This window comes from Saccostrea echinata, unplaced genomic scaffold (assembly GCF_033153115.1).
Source record: "Saccostrea echinata isolate AGI-Se365-2 ecotype Australia unplaced genomic scaffold, CSIRO_AGI_Sech_v1 ptg000032l, whole genome shotgun sequence".
In the NCBI taxonomy this organism is placed as follows: domain Eukaryota; kingdom Metazoa; phylum Mollusca; class Bivalvia; order Ostreida; family Ostreidae; genus Saccostrea; species Saccostrea echinata.
The window spans coordinates 1,555,231-1,563,955 of NW_026889781.1; the positions used below are offsets into that span (position 1 = coordinate 1,555,231).

The 8,725-nt window shown below is 31.8% G+C and overlaps 1 long non-coding RNA gene across 1 annotated transcript; it reads left to right on the forward strand.

Moving 5' to 3' along the window:
• The first annotated feature begins 221 nt into the window (after positions 1-221).
• On the forward strand, positions 222-8,368 carry LOC133197940 (uncharacterized). Its single transcript, XR_009722452.1, has 4 exons — positions 222-621; positions 5,708-5,794; positions 6,366-6,469; positions 6,657-8,368. It is a non-coding gene; the product is annotated as an uncharacterized LOC133197940 (long non-coding RNA).
• Positions 8,369-8,725: the final 357 nt, after the last annotated feature.

The window sequence follows — 8,725 nt, forward strand, 5'->3', positions numbered from 1 at the left end:
ATAATTTCTTCTAAACCCAAGAAGACGTATAAGATCTAAACACATAATTACAGTGAAAATGGAAAGTGTAAATTAAATTTACTCTAATATTTTTGTGCAAACGAAGGATTGAAAAGATACAGGGTGTTAAAAATCTGGAATTTGTAAAGATTCTTCGTATGAGTTATCTCCCTTAGGAAATTTATATAGGTGGCGGTAGTAAAAAAAAAATGGCGGCCTCCATGGAAAGCTGTACTCTGCAAAGTTATTTTGATGCATCATGTGGTGTTCATTGCAAATATCCGTGTGAATTGAGTAAAAATGATTGAAAGGAATTTACAAGAACAGATTGGACATAGAGCTCGTGTAAATTAAGAGGGAAAAAAATCCGTGAAACGAGAAAGTGTAGTTTGGGAATATTACTGTCATCGTGTTGATCAGGGTATCGGCAATTTTCCTTACTACTGACATCAGTATGGTCTATGTCGGAAGTTTAGCTTCTAAGGTAATCCACCAGAATCCAAGAGTAAGACCTCAGAGAGGAGTTGCAGTCCGATTGTGTCAGCTTACTCAACTTGGAGAGGGAATATAATGTACCGGCGCCACCGGTACATTTGGACAGCTGTTTGAACAGCTTAATAGGTAGGATTTAATTTAAATTCACTTCTTATATATGGTTATTGATTATATTTTATACAGTAAAGCATGTATTGGGAAAATTATTGGGGATGGCCAGTTCCTACATGTATCAATATCATGTCCATTTTGAAAAAAAAAAAAATGACATCTTACACATATATAATTAGAATAATGTTACTGTGTCTTGGGACAGGCCCTGACCACAGGGACTTGAGGCAATCTTAGCAAAATCGGGTATACTATATACCCGATTTTGCTAAGATTGTTTTGAGTCCCTATGGCCCTGACCACAGTTAGAATGCCTTCCATATTCCCGCAATGTAGCAGAAAATGGTGGAAACACTCTGAAATGATTTTGGAGAAAATAAATGAAATTGCATTGAAAAAAATCATCAAGTTAATAATAACAAAATTAACCTTTTTTTGTCACAGGGATACCTTTCACCCCCAAAAATTAATCCATATAATGTAAGAGTTCAACACTTTTTGTCAATGTTTTTTTACACAATTCAAATTTACATGCCATGTTGACAGACAGAAATCTCTGAATTGTTCAGAGTAAATGCACTGACCAGAGTTAGAGTTATGACATGATTGCAGTGTTTTTCTTTGAAGTTTGCCATTCTGTATTAGCAATATAGAACAGGACTACAGTCGGCAGAGCTGATTTCCATTCTGTATTAACCCTATATACTGTCTTGTATTAGCCAACTATTCTGTATCTAAAATACAGCACGGTCTAAAATTAAATCTGATTCAATTTATCAAAAGCAAGTACAAATAGTAAATGCTGAGTTTTTTCTTATTACAAAATTTGGAGAAATATATCCCTACTAGGGATGGGGTAATCGTAATCGAGTAATCGTAATCAATTGTAATGATTACTTTTTTTCAAGTAATCGACAGTAATCTGTATTCGAAGAGATTTTCGATTACTTGTAATCGTAATTTAATCGATTACAGCTAAAAATTGTCAATGTAATTATAATTACTTTTTTGATTACTTTCGATTATTTTATACATAAATGGATGTTATTTTGGAGAATTATTTCCAGTCAGACACACATAAATATCAAATATAAACCACTAGTGTATAGTGTTTGGATTTCCTTACTTTTATTATCATAAGTTTAATAATGTTCTCAATAAAATTTGCATTATAGACCTACTGGTCTAGTATTAAATTAATTCAGAAGTGTACTTCAATCAATTATTAATAAAATATACAGATTTTTCATGTGCATTTTACATTTGACCCACTGTCCTCTTGCTGCATGTCCTTTTTCATATTTCAGATGTTGAAAAACTTTGTCTTGTATAATAGAAAATTATAAATAGCTAAAACAGATTTAAGTGCTGTATTAGATATAAATAATTTGGTAAATAAACTACATTGTACTCGAAAAAAGAAGAAGATGGAAATACTTATTCTTATCTAAAAATGTTTACACAACTTCAAACTTGTGTTTTAGTAACTTTAAAATTTGCAAAATCATTCTCAAGTTTTCATTCAAAATTGTAAGGTTGCTTTTTTTGTCAGTGAGAGGTTATGTCTATATTTTTAAGAGAGGGAGTTAGTGTCACTGTGTTTGCTTATCTTGGCTAATTAATTGATTGAGACATCTCTGACATGCAGATAATGAGGTGTAAACTGTGAACTACCTAGTGTTTAACTTTTATAATTCATTGAGTTCCATTGAATACAAACAATATTTTATAATTGATAGTTCCACTGAAGACAAACAATATTATTAAAACAATTAATAGCTCTCAAAACACTTATTTAAATACAGAATGAAATTGTGCTATTAGTTCAATTACTTAAAGACACATTTAATTTACATGTTTATTACTAAGAGTTCTAATTAACTTATTTTTTTAAAAAGACACATACAAGAATGTTTAATGTGTACTGTTAACCTACGGGCAGCCCAAATACTTCTAATGAAGTAATTCACAATAAAATATTGAATAATTTTTGCAACAAGTCAATAAATATGAAGGTTCAGATCCAAGGTTGAAAGGAATAATTAATTCCTTGGCACATTTTATTGTAGGAATCATGTCTCCACTTTCCATGGTAGAGAATCCCTCATTTGGACATTTAGTGAGAATGTTAGCCATTATAATAAAACCTTAAAAGAATCTGCACTAAAACTGCAGGAACACATTCAAACTTCAGTGGATAACATCAACATTTTCCATTTAAATATTGCTTTGATATTTGAAAGGATAAAAACTTGGAAGTAATCGATTATTAATCGATTACATCTTCCAAAGTAATTGATTACAATCGATTAAAGGACAAAAATGAGTGTAATCGATTAATAATCGATTACACAAAATTCCTCTAAGTAATCGATTATTAATCGATTACATTTTTCAGTAATCGTGCCCATCCCTGATCCCTAGCAATGTAAAATATCAAAATTTCTCAATTTTTAAAAAATTATTCCACACAGAATCTACATGTTATTTCGATCCAAACAAAAAGGAAAATTTGCAGTTATGGAAATCATCCTATGTTAAATAAATTTCTGAAAACCTGTTTGCGTTCCCTGCTTTTGGGGGTCCCCTTCAAAATAGTTAAGCCAAAGGGTTCACGGGTGCAGCATACATTATGTGAACTTTGCACGGTCACCCCCCCCCCCCCCCCTCTCATTTTCTACTCTTCTCACGCAAACTCATTCAAGTCCATTTTTAGCACTTTTTTTTTTAATTTCATCTTAAATTCTTATCGCTGACGACTGCCACACATCTCTTTCTCTTCGTTTTTAATGTCACATTTCAATAAGAAAATAAAAATCTGTGACATCAAAGTTCATTGAAGAACTGTCTGTATCGCTATATTCGCCTGCATGTGTATCTAGTTAAACTGAGATTTTAAGACCCCTGAAAAAATTAGGATCAGTCTCCATCTACAGCAAGGTTAAATTGTCCACCTTATCAATTAAGACTACGTCTACCCCGTTGTCAAAACTAATCTGACTAAATCTAACGTTGTCCGTGGAAATATATATCTACTGCGGAGGCATACTCCCCAACCAGGCCTTATCTACAGAGAGAACAAACATCATCTGGCGGAACTTTGGATGCTGCACAGCTATATAGTGGGTGGTGCTTTTTCTTGATTGATCATGTCACAAATCATTTAGAGAACTCGACAGGTTCTGTATCGTAGATACAAATTTGGGGGTGGAGACTAGTGCTATGCACTTGTCCACCCCCAAATTTGTATCTACGATACAGAACCCGTCTCATTCTCTAAATAATACTTATTGCCCGGTTTGTTTTGCTACATAACATTGCTAATACACATTCTATCATTAAACCGGGTCTGTAGGAGAGTATCATCTTAACAATAGAACGTTTAATCATCATATAAGCATGAAACATTGTCTGTGCTCTCATCATTAATCAATACATGTCCCACACAACAACCATTATTGATCGGTGGCCAAATTTAAGGGATTCAGTGGGAAGGCCTGGGGCTTCAGACTTTTATTAGATATCAGATTTTTCAGACTTTTATTAGAAAAAAAATATAAAAATGGAACATTTTCAATATCCTGAAAAACTGAAACTTAAAAAAATAATAATACAAAATGGCTGAAAAAAAGTTTGGGTCAGGTGCATTTTCAGTGGGTGGGTAGGCAACTGCAAACAAATTAATTTTTATTTTAGGTCCCAGGTTTATGGTAATTCAAATTGAAAATGAACATGTAAATTTTACTAATTAAAAGAAGTAAATGCTTTATGTTATAGGTTTTGATTTTTTAGTTTACCTGAGCCAAAGGCTCAAGTAAGCTTTTTCCATTGTCTGTTGTCGTTCCAGGTGTCAGTGTCATCTTTGTTTAAAAACTTTTCACATTTTCATCTTCTTCCAGAACTGCACGGCAATTTTCAACCATATTTGCCACAAAGCATCCTTGGATGAAGGAGATTCAATGTTGTTCAAATGAAGAGCCTTGCCCTCTTTCAAGGGGAGATAATTAAAAATTAGTTAAAATTTAATGAATCTTTCAAAAATCTTCCTCTCAAGAACCACTGGAACAGAAAAGAAGAAACTTATGTGAAAGCTTTATTACATAATGAAGTGGGAAGTTTGTTCGGATCATGACCCCAAGGGATATGGATTGGCCGCAATAAGCAATCAAAGTTTTACATACAGAAATATATATATAAAAACCTTTATCAATCTTTTTCTCATGAAAAACTGGGCCAAAAGGGTTGAAACTTTTGTGAAAAGTGGTGGTAGCATGGGGCTTTAATGGGTGGTCAAAATTTTACTTTAAAAAAATGTAGATACTAGGTAACAATCTTTAGAAATCTTTTTCTCAAAAACTAGACATACTGGTAGTATGGGGCCACAATGGGGGATCAAAGTTTCACACCAGATAGTGATAATTCTTCTTTTTAAGAACAGCAAAGCCATGATTAGTCATACAGATACATATATATTGAAGAATCCTCAAGTAGTGTAGATTCAAATCTGTTGAAATCATGAAGCCCTGGGATAGGGTAGGACCACAATGGGGATCAAAGTTTTACATATGAATATATATTAGAAAAATCTGCTGATAAAGATATTGACTCAGGTGAGCATTGTGGCCAATTGGCTTCTTGTTTGCTCTATCCATGTCAACATGGCACTAGTCAGAAATGATAACTAAATAACAAAATCAAGTATGGACAGAAAAAAAAAATCAAGCAAGATATAAAAAACCACCAAAAAGTTTGATTTATTTAATAAATATATAATTTTTCAGACAAGGCTGTTTATGCACATTTTTTAACATTACTGATGATATAATTTGTAAAAGATATAACACTGAAAATTTTATTAGTCTTGTCAAGATATTGCTGACTTACATTTTACTGGCCCAACAACATTTTAAATCAGGCTAGTGTATTTTGGAAAACAGTGTACTGTGCTTTGTAATCACCAGGTAAATTTAATTTTAGGTTGTTAAATAGGTATATTTAGTTGTCTTTATACCTTTTCTCTCTCTCTCTCTCTCTCTCTCTCTCTCTCTATGTATGTCATATTGCATATAAATCTAGATGAAAAATATTCCTTGTTTTTCAGAATGATCAAGAACTTGTTTGACTGAAGAGATAGAATGAAAAGGGAAGACCCAAAAGTGTTTTATAACAGATACTGTGAGAGTACCGGGTATTTGATTTTGTAGTTTTTAATCAGTAGCAAGATTAGGCCAAATAAAAAAAATATGTGTGGTTCTGGTTACCCGACCTTCCCTATCTTATACCCCCGACCCTAAACTTTTTTTTGGCAATTTTCATATTTTTTCCGGAATTTTCCCCGATTTCCATCAATGGCTTCGGTCTAAGTTTTAGTTTCAGCAATGACGACCTCCTTACAAAACATAGCGCAAGTGTTTAATAGTATTAAGTCCAAAGCAAGCTAGCATGTAGGTGTCCCCTACCAATATTGACTAGTATATTATCACATCACATCTAAATGCCATTTGCAAAGCAGTGATAGGTATTATTTAGAAAAATTAAGAAAATCATTTTGTTAAAAAGAAAAAAAAAAAATTCCCTACCTACCTACCCTGATTTTTATGGAAGTGTAACCGGAACCACACATATTTTTTTTGTTTGGCCTTACAGAATTCATAACTGACATAAATGATAGAAAATATGGTAAAGATATTTTACATATTTCATAAATTAGTAATTTGAATTATATACTTTTGAAATGAAACCCTATATCATTTTCACAGAATGCGCAAGATGGCTTGCATCATGGTTATGAAGGAAAAGCTGACAGTATTTTTGAGACAGCAAGAAAAACATCATTGCACACCATCAACTAATGACTCCAAAGGTGGGGGACCAAATGCCATGCACATGCAACCATTTGAGATTTTACATGAAATTACTGCATTACATAAACTTGAGATTCCATGTCAAGTAATTTATAAATTCAAAAAAACCCTTTAATACCTTTAAATCAATGTAGAACAATGAGTTTTAATGTGGTAAATGATAATTATATGTAACTATTATTTCAGGAATAACAAAGATTAAGAGTACAAAGAATGGATTCAATGCTGGTACTTGGATAAAGATAATCAGGCATGGGCTCTCATATCCCATGTATCTTCAGCACCTTTAGGTTACAGTTTTATATTTCACTAGAAGAGACTCATAAATAAACAAAGGACAGTCAGTTACTACAAAAGAGAAGCATCGGAGATTAGTGATATTTTGTTCAGCATTATTGCATCTTACAAAATGTAATCTATTAAAATTTTGTTTACATCTATCAATTAATGATTTTGATACATGTACCAGTAATAAATAATTTTGATGTGGGATAAACTGATAAAATTGAATGGAAAACAAGCAGATGACTTGGTAATGATGTGTAAAAGACATCATTCATTTAATTAATACATGTAATTGCATGCAGTTAAAATTCAGTCAAAATTCTTGTGGTGTATATTGAAAGGTGTAACCAAGAGGGAAACATAAAATGATTTTCATATTATCATTAAAATAAAAGTAAAGTTGTATATTATACAATTATTTCTGTTTTTGAGGTCATTACAATGGTTTGGCTTGCCTAGGTGTATGCATTTACTGATCCTAAAGAAGGAAGTAAATATTGTCCCTCGATGGTTGTTGGATCAATATATTAACCCCCCCCCCCAAAATAAATAAATGCAATTTCAATTCTGTATAATACCCTATGTATCATACCCACAGGGTATGGTGTGTATGAAACAAGCGTGACCTTTTGATTTGGCTGTTGGACTTACAAAAAATTTATAGGCTGAAAAAAACCCCTCAAAAATGGGATATGATACTGTTTTTGTAAATATGGATTATCTCCCTTTTCAGCTTAAAATTAGAACATTTTACTGGTCATGAAAATATTTTGATTAAATGAAAAGTAAAATTGTGTTGTATTTCAAATTGGAAAATTGAGAAATTTTTTTGAAATGTCAATTTATTCGTACATGCATACCCGGTATATATTCATGATATGCGTATAGGGCATATATATTGGACTGTGACAAAAAAAGGGAAATTGCCATTTTTTATATGAAACTCGTCAATCGTTTTTGGAAAATAATAATCATTTGCACAAAAATGTTTTAATTATTTTATTTGCTATAGGGTTTGATGTCTATGAAATAAGCATGACCTTTTGGTTTGGCTGTTGGGTTTTTTAATTTTTTGATAGCTGAAAATCCTCAAAAAATTGATATTTTGCTGTTTTTGTCAGTATGGATTATCTCCCTTTTCAGCTTAAAATTGGAACATCTTACTGGTCATGAAAATATTTAGATTAATTAAGATAGGTAAATAATTGTGTTGTATTTGAGTTTGGAAATGTAAAGAAATTGTGTTGAAATGTCAGTTTCCTTTTACATGCATACATATATGGCATATATTGGACTGTGACAAAAAAAGGGAAATTGCCATTTTTTGTATGAAACTCGTCAATCGTTTTGGGAAAATAATAATCATTTGCACAAAAATGTTTTAATTATTTTATTTTCTATAGGGTATGGTGTCTATGAAACTAGCATGGCCTTTTGGTTTGGCTGTTGGGTTTTTTAATTTTTTGATAGCTGAAAATCCTCAAAAAATTGATATTTTGCTGTTTTTGTCAATATGGATTATCTCCCCTTTTCAGCTTAAAATTAGAACATTTTACTGGACAAGGACATATTTTGATTAATTATGAAAAGTTACTACTTGAGCTGTATTTGAATGAGAAATAAACAAAAATGTGATTTATTGTCTGATTTTCTTTTAATTTCATCTGAAATATTGATATTTTTGCATATTTTTACAGGAAATTTCAGCCATATTTTACCGAAAACAGTTTAACTGTTGCCATGGCAACCAGACACAGAATTGTTAAAAAATCATTTTATTTTTTGTAGTATCTTAGCATACTCTACCAACATGCAAAGTTTGAAAAAATTCTGAAACCCCCCATGTATCACCCCCTGCATGATTTTTACACGGAGCCATACTTAAGATTTCAAGTTATTCAATCTTAAGCAAATATACACATTTAACAGTCTCAAATCAGTCGCAAACAAATATGTGTAAAAGTGTATTT